This window comes from Gorilla gorilla, chromosome 6 (assembly GCF_029281585.2).
Source record: "Gorilla gorilla gorilla isolate KB3781 chromosome 6, NHGRI_mGorGor1-v2.1_pri, whole genome shotgun sequence".
NCBI classification, from domain to species: Eukaryota; Metazoa; Chordata; class Mammalia; order Primates; family Hominidae; genus Gorilla; species Gorilla gorilla.
This window is the reverse complement of record NC_073230.2, coordinates 162215124-162229679: the sequence shown is the minus strand read 5'-3', so window position 1 is coordinate 162229679 and position 14556 is coordinate 162215124. Positions and strand designations below refer to the sequence as shown.

Sequence of the window (14556 nt, the reverse complement as noted above, 5' to 3'; positions counted from 1 at the left end):
TCACCTTTCCTATTCCCGCCACCCTGACTAACACGCATGCCCACTAGGGCGTGTCACACTCAGAGGCGTGAAACTCAACCGACCCCGCCCCTACCCCGCCCACTCCTCACCCAGCATCCGTAAAAGCGCGCTGCACCTTTGGCACAGCGCAACTTCCCTGGCCTTCCCCCTGCGGACCAGTGAACCTCGCCCGAGGGCTCAATAAAGAAGATTTTTGCCCTCTTTGTCTCACCTCTCGGCCTTATTGATCCATGGTGACCTTCCATTGCCTTTCGTTGGTGCCGAAACCCGGGAGGGGACACCTCCTAAGCCCCTCCAGAGGCTCAGCGGGACTCCCCTCCTGGTCGGATTAGTCCTCTCCCTCAGTCAGGTCAGGCTTCTCCTCCACGGCCATCTGTCCATTCCATCCGGTTACTTGCTGCCAGGTCGCAGTTGCTGCAGCTACTCCAGTCCAATTCGGCCGACGCTAGGTGAGTACCCCTCCTTTTTCCTTTTGTCCGTTCCTCCCTGGCCAAGAGTCATGCGCATGCCCAGGGAGAGTTTCCTTCATCAAGGGAAGGGCAGTCCGGGTCACCAGGTGACCCAAGTTTACTTCCCCAGGGGAAGTCCAAATCGGCACTGACGACTCAGAGACGTCCATGTCTGAAGTAGCCGATCCGAGGCTCCAGGAGCCGCGTGGTCTGAGTGACCCCAGAAGGATGCTTCTGCTGTCCCTCAGACCGCTGCCATAAAGGGAAGAGGATGGGGTCCACCCAGTCCAAAATCACGCAAAACACCCCCTCAGGGTGCCTCCTGCGTAACCTTCCAACTTTACAACTCAACCAAGATTTAAAACGGAAGCAACTAATTTTCTTCTGCACAGTTGCCTGGCCGCAATATACCTTGGACAACCAATCTCGCTGGCCCCCAAAAGGCACACTCGACTTCAATATCCTAAACGACCTTACCAATTTTTGTCAGAGGCGAGGCAAATAGTCAAAAATCAAATTTGTTCAAAGGTTCTGGGACCTCTGTTCTCGTCAGACCGCTGCCGCCAAGTGTTTTCGCTGGCACAAGTCCCTGTGGCTAGCCTTCCCCTTGAAGTCTGGCCAGCCTCTCTTGCCATTAATCCTGTCCAGGGCCCCCATCTTAGTCTCTCCGCCGCCATCTCCTTCTGCACTGCTGCCATCTTACTACCTGCTTCCTCACCACTGCCATCTTACTTCCTTTTTTCTCTGCCGCCATTTTAGTTCTTCTGCTGCCATTCGGCCGCCATTTTAATTCCCATTAGTTCCCATTTGTTCTTTTAACCCTGCCCAGCTAACTCCTTGGCTTCCATCTTACCCCCATTCTTATTTCCACCTCCCCATGGTGCCATACCAGTCCACTGCATCTACAACTCCTAACACATTCGCTGTGGGCAGTGATATCTGCTAATCCTGGATGAGGCAGCGGAGGGCCCCCAAACCCCTATCCAGGACTTAGTAAAGCTGGCGTTCAAAGTTTTTAATTCCTGAGAGGAGGCGGCTGAGGTACAATGACAGGCAAGCCTGAAACAAAAAGTTCAGCTCCAAACCCAAGCCCTGGCAGCTGCCCTGCAACCGGCATTCCCTAAGAGGCCCGGCAGGAGAGGTAGAGGTACAATCTCCCGGGCCCTGTCTGGCGCCTGCTTCAAGTGAGGCAACTCAGGACACTGGGCCAGCCGGTGCCCTAGCCAACAGCAACCGTCCTGCCCGCCTTGCAACTGTTTCAAGTGCGGCAATCCAGGTCATTGGGCAAAACAGTGCCCAAACCCCAAGCCGCCAACGTGCCCGTGCCCTAACTGCCAACAAATGGGGCACTGGAGGTCAGACTGCCCCAGCCTCGGAGCGGCCGCTGTGTCTCCACATGGCGACCCCTCCCCGGATGGTGAAGGTGCCCTCTAGCTCCTCCAACTGGACGACGACTGAAGAGGCCCAGACTCAGGAACCCCTCTCACCCTTGCCGAGCCCAGGGTAATGCTTCAGGTAGCGGGTAAGTCCATTTCCTTTTTACTAGACACAAGGGCTACCTACTCTGTTTTGCCATCTTTTAGCAGGCCCAGCCACCCCTCCTCAATCTCTGTTATAAGGATTGATGGCACTCCCTCCACCTACCGCCAGACGCCTTCACTGCCCTGCCGCCTAGACCACTATATAACTTTCTTGAACCCATAATCTACCATCCTTCCTTTTATTCCTTACTAAAGCAAATACATCAAGTTATCTTCTTACTTTAGTAAACACTTTCTCAGGTTAGATTAAAGCCTGCCCTACCACTCATAAAACAGCAGAGGTAGTAGCTTCAACCCTCATTGAACAGATAATCCCGAGATTTGGCCTGCTTTTATCTCCAAAATAGTCAAACAGGTGACAACCACACTTGGCGTTAACTGGAAGCTACACACTCCATACCATCCGCAGTCTTCTGGAAAAGTGGAACGCGCCAACAGCCTTGTCAAACAACACCTAATCAAATTGGCTCTCTAGAAGCGCCAATCGTGGGTAACCTTACTTCCCTTTCCCCTCGCGCGGCTCCGGGCAGCACCCCGAAGCCCCACAGGCCTTAGCCCCTTTGAACTCCTATATGGGCACCCCTTTCTCTTTCAAAAGCTCCCTGTGAATACCCCACCTCTTGGCGTGTACCTGCCCTACCTCACCCTGTTAAGGGAGCTGCTAAGAGAACACACCGACCGCAGCCTTCCAAAGCCCGGACCACTCAGCCCAGACAGTCCGGCCATAATAACCCCAGGAGATCAGGTACTAGTAAAAGACCTCCAGGCAAGAGGTCTCTCCCCGCAGTGGAAAGGCCCCTATACGGTAATTCTTACAACACCGACGGCAGCTAAATTTATAGGCCTTCCCTCCTGGTACCATATTTCCCATCTTAAGAAGGCACCTACACAACATCAGGCCACTTGGACTGTCACCTCCCTCTCCCCAACCAAACTGAAACTCTCTAAATCAAATACCGCATGAATTCTCCATGTGACAGGCTCCAACAATTTATTCAGGTTCTTCTCGAGGAAAGCTGGTCATTCCCTACTTTTGCTAACACCCTTCGCTGGCCTGAAAATCTGTTGTCCTATATAGACGAACTGGTGTGGCAAGGCTCCCTCCAGAACTTTCACCAACATGAAGTTCGCTTTGACAAGCCCCCTCTCAGACTCCCTCTCACTGGGTTTTTTTCCCTCACTGAGAATTGGAGTTCCGGACAGGCAGTCTCCTCTAGACTAGTAGCCACGGCAGCATGCCCGCCAGCAGGGTGCCAGGCACCCATAGCTTTCCTAGGTCTAAAATTCTCTTCCCTAGGCACGGCTAGAAAAAACCCTGCACTTTGCTTCCTGTATGACCAAAGTAACTCCAAATGCAATACCAGCTGGGTCAAAGAAAATGTAGGCTGTCTGTGGCACTGGTGCAATATCCATGAGGCATTAATTCGTACTGAAAAAGGATCTGACCCAATGTTCTATGTCAACACCTCCACTGGAAGATGGGACGGCTTTAACGGATTTAACCTCCAAATCTCTGACCCTTGGGTCCCCCGCTGGGCCTCTGGTGTAGATGGAGGACTATATGAGCACAGAACTTTTATGTATCCAGTAGCTAAGATCCGCATTGCCAGGACCCTTAAAACCACTGTCACAGGGTTATCCAACTTAGCCTCCTCAATCCAGTCAGCCGAGAAAGAGCTTGCCAGCCAGCTTCAACCGGCAGCTGACCAGGCCAAGTCCTCCCCCTTCTCGTGGTTAACTTTAATCTCAGAAGGTGCACAATTGCTCCAATCTACAGGGGTACAAAACCTCTCCCACTGCTTCCTCTGTGCAGCCCTCAGAAGACCTCCATTAGTAGCAGTTCCTCTCCCTACCCCCTTTAATTATACAATAAATTCATCCACCCCTATACCACTGGTACCAAAAGGGCAGGTCCCACTATTCTCAGACCCTACAAGACACAAGTTCCCGTTCTGTTACTCTACCCCAAATGCCTCTTGGTGAAACCAGACGAGGATGCTTACCAGCGCCCCGGCACCGCCCGGAGGCTACTTCTGGTGTAACTCCACACTAACTAAAGTTCTTAACTCAACTGGTAATCACACCTTGTGCTTACCCGTCTCTCTCATCCCTGGCCTGATCCTATATAGTCAGGATGAACTTAGCCATCTGCTAGCCTGGACCGAGCCAAGGCTGCGAAATAAAAGCAAACGGGCTATTTTCCTACCCTTAGTAATAGGCATCGCCTTAGCCTCCTCCTTAGTGGCATCAGGGCTAGGAAAAGGAGCCCTCACCCACTCAACCCAAACATCTCAAGATCTGTCTACTCACCTGCAGTTGGCCATTGAGGCATCGGCCGAGTCCCTGGCCTCCCTACAGCGACACATCACTACGGTAGCACGGGTCACAGCACAGAACAGGCAGGCCTTAGACTTGCTTACGGCAGAAAAAGGAGGGACATGTTTATTCTTACAGGAAGAATGCTGCTATTATCTCAACGGGTCAGGAGTAGTTGAGACCAATTTACAAACTTTAAAAAAAAAAAAAGCTCCAAGAGGAGTTAAAACACTCCTATGACCCTGTCCGCCCTGGTCCTTCTTGGTGGTTTTCACCTGTGGCTCAACAGATGCTCCCTTTCCTTATCCCAATTATAATTCTCTGTATAATAATGTGTTTTGCCCCAATCCTAGTACAGTTTCTTTGCCAGCGGATACAAGAAATCACCAGGGTTCTTCAAGTAGAAGAAAAATAATACTAGATAGAAATTTTCACAAACAAAAAGGAATGAGAGCATTGGAAAAATGGAAAATATGTAGTTAAATATGAAATTTATAATCTCTTTAAAAGATGATTGACTGCTTAAAAAATGATAACAATGAAAGTTAGTTTGTATTCACTATTGATGCATCGCGAAATACACTAATCACTTAGTGGCCAAACATGACAAACATTTGTTGTGTCGCAGCTACTAAGGGTCAGGAGTTTGGAAGTGGCTTAACTGAGTGGTTCTAGCTCAAAGTCTTTTATGAGGTTGTAGTCATGGGGTCAGTGAAGGATGCCATCATCTGGAGGCTCAACTGTGGCTGGTGAATCTGCTTCCACCTCACTGGCTGTTGGTGGGAGGCCTCAGACCCTCACTGGCTGTTGGTGGGAGGCCTCAGACCCTCACTGGCTGTTGGTGGGAGGCCTCAGACCCTCACTGGCTGTTGGCAGCAGGCCTATTTCTCTCCACATGGGCTACGTGAGTGTCCTGATGACACTGCAGCTGGCTTCCCCAGAGTGAGGAATCCAAGACAGAAAACAGGGCAGAGGCTGAAGTGCTCGTAATGACTTAGTCAGAAGTCACACACCAACATTCCTATCATGTTCTAAACTCTAGTATAAAGTCATTAAGTCCAGGCCACACTAAGGGGAGGTGAATTACACTCCATCTTTTGAGAGGACATATTTCAGAGCCACCACATGTAAAAGCAAAATGTGTAACAACAGTGGCACAAAGGACAGGAGATGGAAAGTGGAAGTCTACAGTCTTAAGTATCTTATGCTGCAGGTGAAGTGGATGATGCCAAGTGAAGGTAGACTGTAATAAATTAAATCATATGTTGGAAACTCTAGAGAAACACTAAATGAAACCTGTATTGCTAATAAATCAATATGAGGGATAAAATGAATCCATAAAAAAGTACTCAAGTAATCAAATAGAAGGCAGGAAAAGGAGAAAAAAGAATAAAGAACAGATAGGACAAACAGGAAAAAAGCATCAAAACAGTACATTTAAACTAATCAACAATTACATTAAATATAAGTGGCTGAACATCAAAAGAAAAAATCAAAGATTACTAGCTTGGTTCAAAAAGTAAAACTATGTTCTGGATACAAGAAACATACTTTAAATTGTAGCTATGTTAAAAGTAAGAAGGTGGGAAAATAAATATCATAAAAGATGAATCAAAAGAAAGCTGGAGTAGCTATGTTAACAGACAAAGTAGATTTCAAAACAAGGAATATAACTAAGAAGAAAAATGGAATTTTATTTTAAAGGTGTTAATTCATTAAAAAGACATAATTATAGATGATTATGTACCTAATAACAGATATTTGAAATATCTGAAGCAAATTCTAGTAGAACCAAAAAGAAAGAAATAAGTCAGAAAAAGTGGAATTAGACACACACACACTCACACACACACACACACACAATATCAATGGAGATTTTAATGCTCCCCTAAGGAATTGCTAGAACAAGGAGACAAAAAGACAAAAACAAACAATAAAAACACAAACACACATTGAGGACATAAACATCTTGAACAACACTATACCTTAGCTGACTTCATTGACACGTATAGAACACTCCAGCAGTGTACTAAACATTCTTTTCACATGTAACGAGAACATTTATAAAAGGAGACTATATTAAGGGGTGTTTACTGAGTATCAATACCTTTATAAGCAGGAATCAGCAAGCTACAGCCCATTGGCCAAATCCAGCCCACCACCCACTGCTGTAATAAAGCTTTGCTGGAGCACAGCCATGCATGTTGTTTGTGCATTATCTATGGCTGCTTTTGTACTACAATGACAGAGCTAAGTAGTGGCTACAAAGAATATGAATGGGCCCACAAAGCCTACACTCTCTCTACCTTCTGGCCCTTTACAGAAAAAGTTTACTGACAGCTGGGCACAGTGGCCCAGACCTGTAATCCCAGTACTTTGGGAAGCTGAGGAGGGAGGATCACTTCAGACCAAGAGTTCGAGATCAGCTTGGGCAATATGGCAAAACCCCATCTCTACTAAAAACACAAAAATTTGCCAGGCTTAGTGGTGCTCACCTGTGGTCTCAACTACTCGGGAGGTTGAGGCACGAGAATCACTTGAGCCTGCTAGGCAGAGGTTGCAGTGAGCCATGATTGTGCCACTGCACACCAGCCTGGATTTTTAAATCCTGCCAGAAAAAGTTGGCACAACTCAGTAATTAATCAACAAATAAAAATTACAAATAGTCATTTTATCATATTAAGAATATTTATCCCTTGCAAACTTATATTACGTGGGATCCCATTTCAGAGACAAATGAAGACACTCGACCATCTCTAAATGCTACCAAACACATAGAGTCTATTCTGAATGCAGATACTGCTCTCATAAAAATTCTGCAAAGGAGGAAGGGGTTGGTGCAGACTGTTGCGATGCTGGTAGGTTCCTTTCAAGGGCAGGCTTTTTTAGTCTCCCTGGGAATTGATGCTACAGAAAATGCTGATATTTATGGAATTAATCTTATCTCCGTCAGATACAGAATGAGAAAAATAATCGTGAGCCCCTGTCCTTTACTCTGAAGCACCCAATCCTATACATTGACGTGTAGTCACTGATATAAATGTCACACCCTCTTGTCTAGTGTGCACACGTCACGATGTAGCCGTTTCTGCACCTGAGTACTCTCATGCATGCACAAAGCCAGAGTGGTTTTTCAAAATGCTAATTTGGTAATGAGCCAGGAGCCAGATGACTTGATGAAGAATAATTTGACAGAGATCTTGAGCTCAGAAGTAAACAAATTAATGTAAAAGAGAGAAGTAAGAAACCGAGTGAGCAAGGCTTAGGAAAATAACTAGGAGAGGTTCCAACTGGAATCAAGGGAGCTGAGAAAATCATTGAGTCCTAAAACTGGAGCACCTCTGAAAGCTCCTGGGCCAACTTCCTGTCCCCATTCATTTATTCCTTCATTCTTCCATTTGCCAAATACGCTGTTTAGTGTGAGGGGTGGAATAGGAATTGAGGCAAAAGGGCCCCTTTCCTCTTAACATGCACAATTAGCAGGGAAGGTAGACACTAAATAGATACACATAATAACATGTCATGACTGCCATGGTGGTGAGCACAGGCTGCTGAGATGCCCAGAGTAGGAGTCCTGACACAGACAGTGGGCCCAGGAGACCTCCCTGGAGAGCAGACATTTATGCTGAGATTTCAGTAATGGGTATTAGCCATTATGTGTAGACAAACAAAAGTGTACAATTCTAGGCCAGGCGCGGTGCCCCACTTAAGGTCAGGAGTTTGAGGCCAGCCTGGCCGACATGCAAAACCCCATCTCCACCAAAAAATATAAAAAATTAGCTGGGCGTAGTGGCAGGCGCCTGTAGTCCCAGCTACTCAGGAGGCTAAGGCAGGAGAATTGCTTGAATCTGGGAGGCAGAAGTCACAATGAACTGAGATCTCCCCACTGCACTCCAGCCTGAGTGACAGAGTGAGACTCCATCTCAAAAAAAAAAAAAAAAAAAAAAAAAAAAAGTGTGCAGTTCCAGGCGGAAGATCACCATGTGTGAAAGCTCAGAGACAATGAATGTTGCCTAAGAACAGAAGAGAAGTCTGCGTGGTCAGAACCCACGATATAAGGAGAGTGAGAAGAGGGGAGGTGAGGGGAGGTGTTAGAAGAACTTCTTAACTACCTAAGGAGTTTACATTTTATCCTCAGGAAAATGGGATGTCATCGAAGCCCTTTAAGAAAAGGAGGGATGTGATCAGATTTGTAATTTTCAAAGATTTCCTGAGGTGCTGTGAATTTTACAGATCAACTGAGATGCAAAACCCGTGTTCACATCATGAGTGAGTCTTCTAACTCGGACAATGCAATCAACAAATTCTAAGACCAAATTCCGGCGGCACTGGCTCCACAGGTAAGCCTGTAGATCCACTGCTAGCAAGTGGGGCTGGGGATTACTGTACATAGTTTTCAGGAGCATTAGAAATAATCGCTGGGTTATTGCCATATTTGACAACATCATCTTGCTTAGGAGACTTAGACAATGCTGCTGGAGAATGCCTTCTATCTCAGAATGTGGATCAGGGCTTCAGAAAGAAATCTCGATCCAAACCTAAGCATCATCTTGAGTGTTTGCCGGGAAGGCCCTGTGTGCCCTAGAAGTGGGTGCTGGAAAGGCCCCTGCCATTGTGAGGTGACGTAAGAGAACGGGGAGCCAATTGTTTGGGCACTGTCAAGCTGCCATATGCCGGAAACCTGCCTCCCTCTGTCGTGACAGCTGAGGCCTCCATACTGTGGTCACAAAAGGGGTTTGGCTACCTTCCCGTCAGCTCAGGTAATGACAGGTATGGAAGGCCTCATCCAGCCCCACACTATGTCAGGGACTCGGGGTGAGCAGTGACTGAGATGTGGGCCTGGTCCATTGGGAGCTTACATTCCCATGCACAAATGCAGCAATAATCAAGAAAAAGTGAATAAGCCAAGTCATCTCAGGTTACATCAAGTGCTATGAAATTTATAAAAGGAGTGTAAAAATTATGAGTAACCAGGGAAAGCCAGTGGAGACAGTGTGGGCATAGCAGGTACCTCATAGCTGAGGTCTGAGTGGGGAACAAGCTCCACAGGGGAAGCACAGTCCAGGCAGGGGAGCAGGATCCTCCGCCTCCATGAGCAGGAACCTCTTCCCCACTTTTTGAACGGCCGAGTTCCTGCCAGAGCGTTGGTTGTACATAGTCTGCTACAACCATACCAGGGTTTCAATTGAGTGCCTCAGTGCCCGTAAAACATTCTTTCTACTTTTTCTAGGAGAGTGGAAATAGCCAAATCAAAGTTGATCTTTCCTTTCTCAAAACTCCAATATTCAGCAAATATTTGAGTCTACAACATACCGTGCCCTGGGAGTTATAAAGACATGGCCTTCTTTTTTGGAAGATCTCTAATCTTTGAGGTCATTGGTAGAAGCACCCCCTACACAGGTTAACATAATGTCCCCCAGTCACATGAGGGTACATTACATACAGCACCATTGGCATAAGTGACTCTGTCTTAAAACATGAGCCCATGTTATACTTCAAAAGGCATCATGCCAGCAGGGACCAGATGTGCACCTAATCAAGAGATGGCATCCAATCAGATGGGGGTATGACCCTTTACTATCATCCTCACCAGAGGACTCATGGTCTATCAAAGAGCAGGACCTCACCAGCTCAACACAGCCACCTCCATACACATCTTACTGTCACTTGTGATCAGCACCAAAGGAAGTGTCCACCTGAAGGACTCTCCCTTGAGGACTGTCAGGATCCACCCAAGAGGTGCTCCTTGTCCACACCACGTTCCTTGTACTGGTTCGTTTGTTATCCCATTTTCTGTTGATGTTAAATGTCACTCTGTTTGATGTGAAAACTCTCATCTATAACATTTATAGATTGATTAAGTATACTATCATGCATGGTTTGCAATGTTGACTGGCCTGTGCAGTGGCTTGAGCCTGCATGCCACGGTGGCTCTGACTCCTGAGTGCATGGGAGGCCTAAAGATAACTGCCTCCTCAGGAACCCCACGGAGCCCGTGGTTTTTATTATTGAAATAGCATTGGTAAAGTCTGACCTTGTGGAGAGAGACAGACGTGTGTGGATTTGGCTATGCCTGGCCTTGTGCTGCTCACGACATAACTTACCCACCATTTTCAGCACTTTCTTTGTTCTACTTTGAGTTGCAAATAGAGACACATACATAAATATGATCTGTCCTTTATTTCTCAAGCACAGAAATGGTGACTGGTGCCCTTTGGCACCCATTGCCCCTGTAGTTATAGCGCAAATAAAGTAGCTTGTATCAGGGACATCAAAAATATCCTTTGAAGTCAAATCTTTGGAGAGAAGGAGAGGGGCAAGAATGGCCTTTCTTTCTAGGGAGAAGACTTTGCCATGAGCAGTTTAAAATGCTGCAGAGAAAACTGCCATGAAAGGCTCAGCTGTACTCCCTGCTCTGTTTCATGCCAGGCAAGGAGCCGGCTATAGACATGGGAAAGAAGGATGCCAGGTGAGCTAGGGGGGGCCAGAGCCCCATAGGAGGAGGCTGCTGAGGATGTTGGTTGTAACCCACAGGCCCAGTCAGTGCCTTTCATTCTTGGTGATGGAAGGAGACCCTCCCAGCATGATTCTGAGCACCTCTGAGCTTGATCTAGCAAGGACAAGGCAGCCAGATGCCTGGCTTTGCTCAGATCTGGGAAGTGTGTGGGCTGCAGGGGCCTCTGTGGGTTTACAGGGAGTGCTCTGGGATCCTCTGCGCTGTGGGGTGTGAGGCTGGGATGGCCTGGCCACACGCCAAGAAGGCAGAAGCAAGTTCAAGGGCAGAAAAGTTGTGGGCAAGAGTCTCAAGAGCACCTCATCAACCACAAGACTCCACTCAGTACTGAGCTCTCGGGGTTACAGTAAAGCCTAATGGCATCATAGATTTTTCTCTACGTTAACAATAAAAAGGCAGAGCTCAGAGAGGTTCTGATGTACTTGAGGACACACAGTTCACTGAGAGGTGGGATCAGAGTCTAGGTCTTGTGGGCTGGCAAGGATGCCAAAGGAACTTAGGCGGGAGACACACAACACACATGGGAAACACACAGCAGGTACAGCAAATGCACACACGGGACAACAGCAAGCATGGAGCTAGATATGGTGAGCCCCAGAAAGGAAGAGTAGAGCCAGCTTAGTTTTACAGGAGCTAGGGAATTCTTGGTCTGTGAAGATAAATTGTATCCTTTCAGTTTTTCATTCAATATAATTGAGCGCCTTGATAGGTACAGGAAATACACAAATGGAAATAAGTCATCGTCTCTACCCTCAAGGCATTTGGGTGTTTTCCAGGCTCTGTGGTTGTTCCTAGGACTATAAATATGAAGAAAAAAAGATTCATAGAAACTGCCCTCAGGTCCTTCCAGCTTTCAGATAAATAGATTATAGATAGATAGATAGATAGATAGATAGATAGATAGATAGATAATAGAAAGATATAGATAAAAAAGATGATAGAGATAGATAGATAATAGATAATAGAAAGATATAGATAAAAAAGATGATAGAGATAGATACATGATAGAAAGAAAGAGAAAAGGGATCAGATGATTAGATAGATATAGATAGATAGATACATGATAGAAAGAGAAAGGGGATCAGATAGATGATAGATAGATAGAGATAATAGATAATAGAAAGATATAGATAAAAAAGATAGATAGATAGATAGATAGATACATGATAGAAAGAGGGGATCAGATAGATGATTAGATAGATAGATATATAGATAAATAGATACATGATAGAGAAAGGGGATCAGATAGATGATAGATAGATAGATAGATAGATAGATAGATAGATAGATAGATAGATGATAGAAAGAGAAGGGATCAGATAGATGATAGATAGATAGATAGATAGATAGAGATAGATGATAGATATGTGATAGAATTACTTTATATAGATATATGAATTGTTCAGTGCAGTGTGCAATGTAACAGTCTGTAATGCAGGCAGGTGCAGGATGATGACCAGAGGAGGGTGACAGCTAACATGCGGGAATGAAGAAAGGCATCCAGGAAGAGATGGTGAGAAAATTGTGTCCTGAAAAGAAAGAGGCAGGGTTACAAAAGAAGCGGCTTCCCTGGGAGGCTCCCCAGCAGGTGCGGAGGAGGAGAGACTAAAGTGCACGGTGTGTGGGGGGAGCAGCGAGTCATTCTGAATACAGACAACGGGGGTGGTGATGATGGCAGAGGTGCACAGGGCAGATGGGTGGGCACAAGATCTCAGGCTGGAGGAGGAGGACAAGAGGCACCCACTATGAATATTCTGTCCAACCGGACAGTGACTTTCACATTATTTGGCGTTTTGGCTCACCTGTTAAATTCTGTCATTTCCAGGCCCCAGGGAAAATAAACTAATCAAGACTAATTTTTTAATATGAAACATGCTGAAAGTCATGAAAAATAGTAACACAATTCCACCATTTTCTATGAAAAAATACTGAAAGGGTTATTAACTTGAATGTCCAATAGACAGCTGAATTAGATATGAAATTGCATAAAGACAGTAGCCAAATCAAAATATGTAAGTTTTAAAAGGCAATATCCAGGACTTCAAACATTGAAAGAGTTACACGAGAGAAAAGAGGATTTTGAGAGATTGCTGCTTCATTTGCATGCTCAGCAAAACCTCATTGAGCACTGACGTTTTGAGTCATCCCTCTAATCATCTAGCATCCAACAGTGAGCAGTGCAGACCAACACCCCTGCCCTCTCAAGCTTCCACCCTATTGGAAGCAGGTGCATCAGCAGCATACATATAATAAACAGGTAAATAGCACAGTAGGTTGGAAAGTGATAAGCACCATAGAAAAAAATAGAGCAGACTCAGGGGTACAGGACTGGAGGCAGGACAGGAGAAAGTTAAATATGGTGGCCAGAATAGAACTTGCTAAAAGGGTGACTTTTGAACAAATAGGAGAAAAGGGATTAGCCACGTGGGCAACTGAGGGAAATGTCTTTCCAGCACAGGGAAGAGCCAGCGCCAAGGCCCTGAGATGAGGTTCTGTAGGGTCTACACAGATTGGCAGGGCTGCCGGAGCCACGGAGCTGGGCAGGAGCGGGAGGTGAGGTGGCAGGAGCTTGAGGGCAGATGGCTTCCACCTGTGGTCCTGGGAACTGGGAGAGAAGGAGACCGGGTGCCCCATCCATGCAGAGACAGTGAACTAGGGTTGGAGTCCTCACCACTCCAGATGCTGAAGGTCACCCCTGCAGTTGCACTCGGGAAGCAGAGCCCAAGTACATTTGTAGATGGGTCATCTCACACTCCTGGAGTTCATTGAACAAGGGGCGAGTATTTACAGGAGACAGGGAACTGGGTGGAGTCCTTTGGGGTCTGGTCCACTGGATTGCGCCAAAGGGCTGAAGAGGTCTCAGAAAGTGTACACTCAAGAGGACAAAAGAGGATTTTGCAGCCTCCAAGAGTCGTTGTAAGCCCTACACACCTTCAGGCCTTCCTCCTTCTCTCCCCTCTATGTCAGCTCCTGAGTGTGGAAGGAGGTGAACAGGGAAAAGCAGAGAGGACAAAAGTCACATCCCCTCCCCGCAGACCCATACTGGAGAAGGGTGGAAGATTTCGCTTCGAGTCAAGTTCAGAATTTTGATTAACATCTTGGCATGCACATTCGAATTTCAGAATCAAGACTGTTGGCCATAAAAAATGACTATAGCCTTGTATATTACCTGAACTGAGCAGTAAAAAAAAGTCATGGTCCTTCTGGGGCTTTTATTCTGAGACAGGAACCCTGAACAGGCAGGAGAAAGGGAATGTTGAGAGAAACAAAGACAGTTGGCAACACACGCTGACCACCATGCGGACGTCCATCAAACCCAGCACTGGCCCTGGGTACATGCGCCTTTGCTGTTACCCCAATACATTTTCTTCTGCAGAGCAAGCAACAGAACACATGCAGACCTTAATAAATACCACTGGGTAATGTGACAATGGCCAAACTCTCCTCACGGGGGAGAGAGTGTCCCCCAGTTTTGCTCCCTTTTAATTTCCAGGGTTCATAAGTAGCTCTAAAGCTTTGCTCTACAAGGTTGATACATACGATATTAATGTTTCCCCTAAGCAGTATAACATCAATATATTTGCTATCTTGACATTCTGGGTTTGGTTTTTCAGTGTTGGTGTGAGTGGGTTTTATACTTTCTGGAACAAGAGTTCATCACCAAAGGGAAAATGCTGTCCACCCCACCCTCCTTTGAAAGAAAAGGCTCAGCCCA

General features: G+C 46.3%; 1 long non-coding RNA gene across 1 annotated transcript; it reads left to right on the top strand.

Moving 5' to 3' along the window:
• The first annotated feature begins 335 nt into the window (after nucleotides 1–335).
• On the top strand, nucleotides 336–14328 carry LOC109027698 (uncharacterized). Its single transcript, XR_008681338.2, has 3 exons — nucleotides 336–470; nucleotides 8561–8667; nucleotides 13809–14328. It is a non-coding gene; the product is annotated as an uncharacterized lncRNA (long non-coding RNA).
• Nucleotides 14329–14556: the final 228 nt, after the last annotated feature.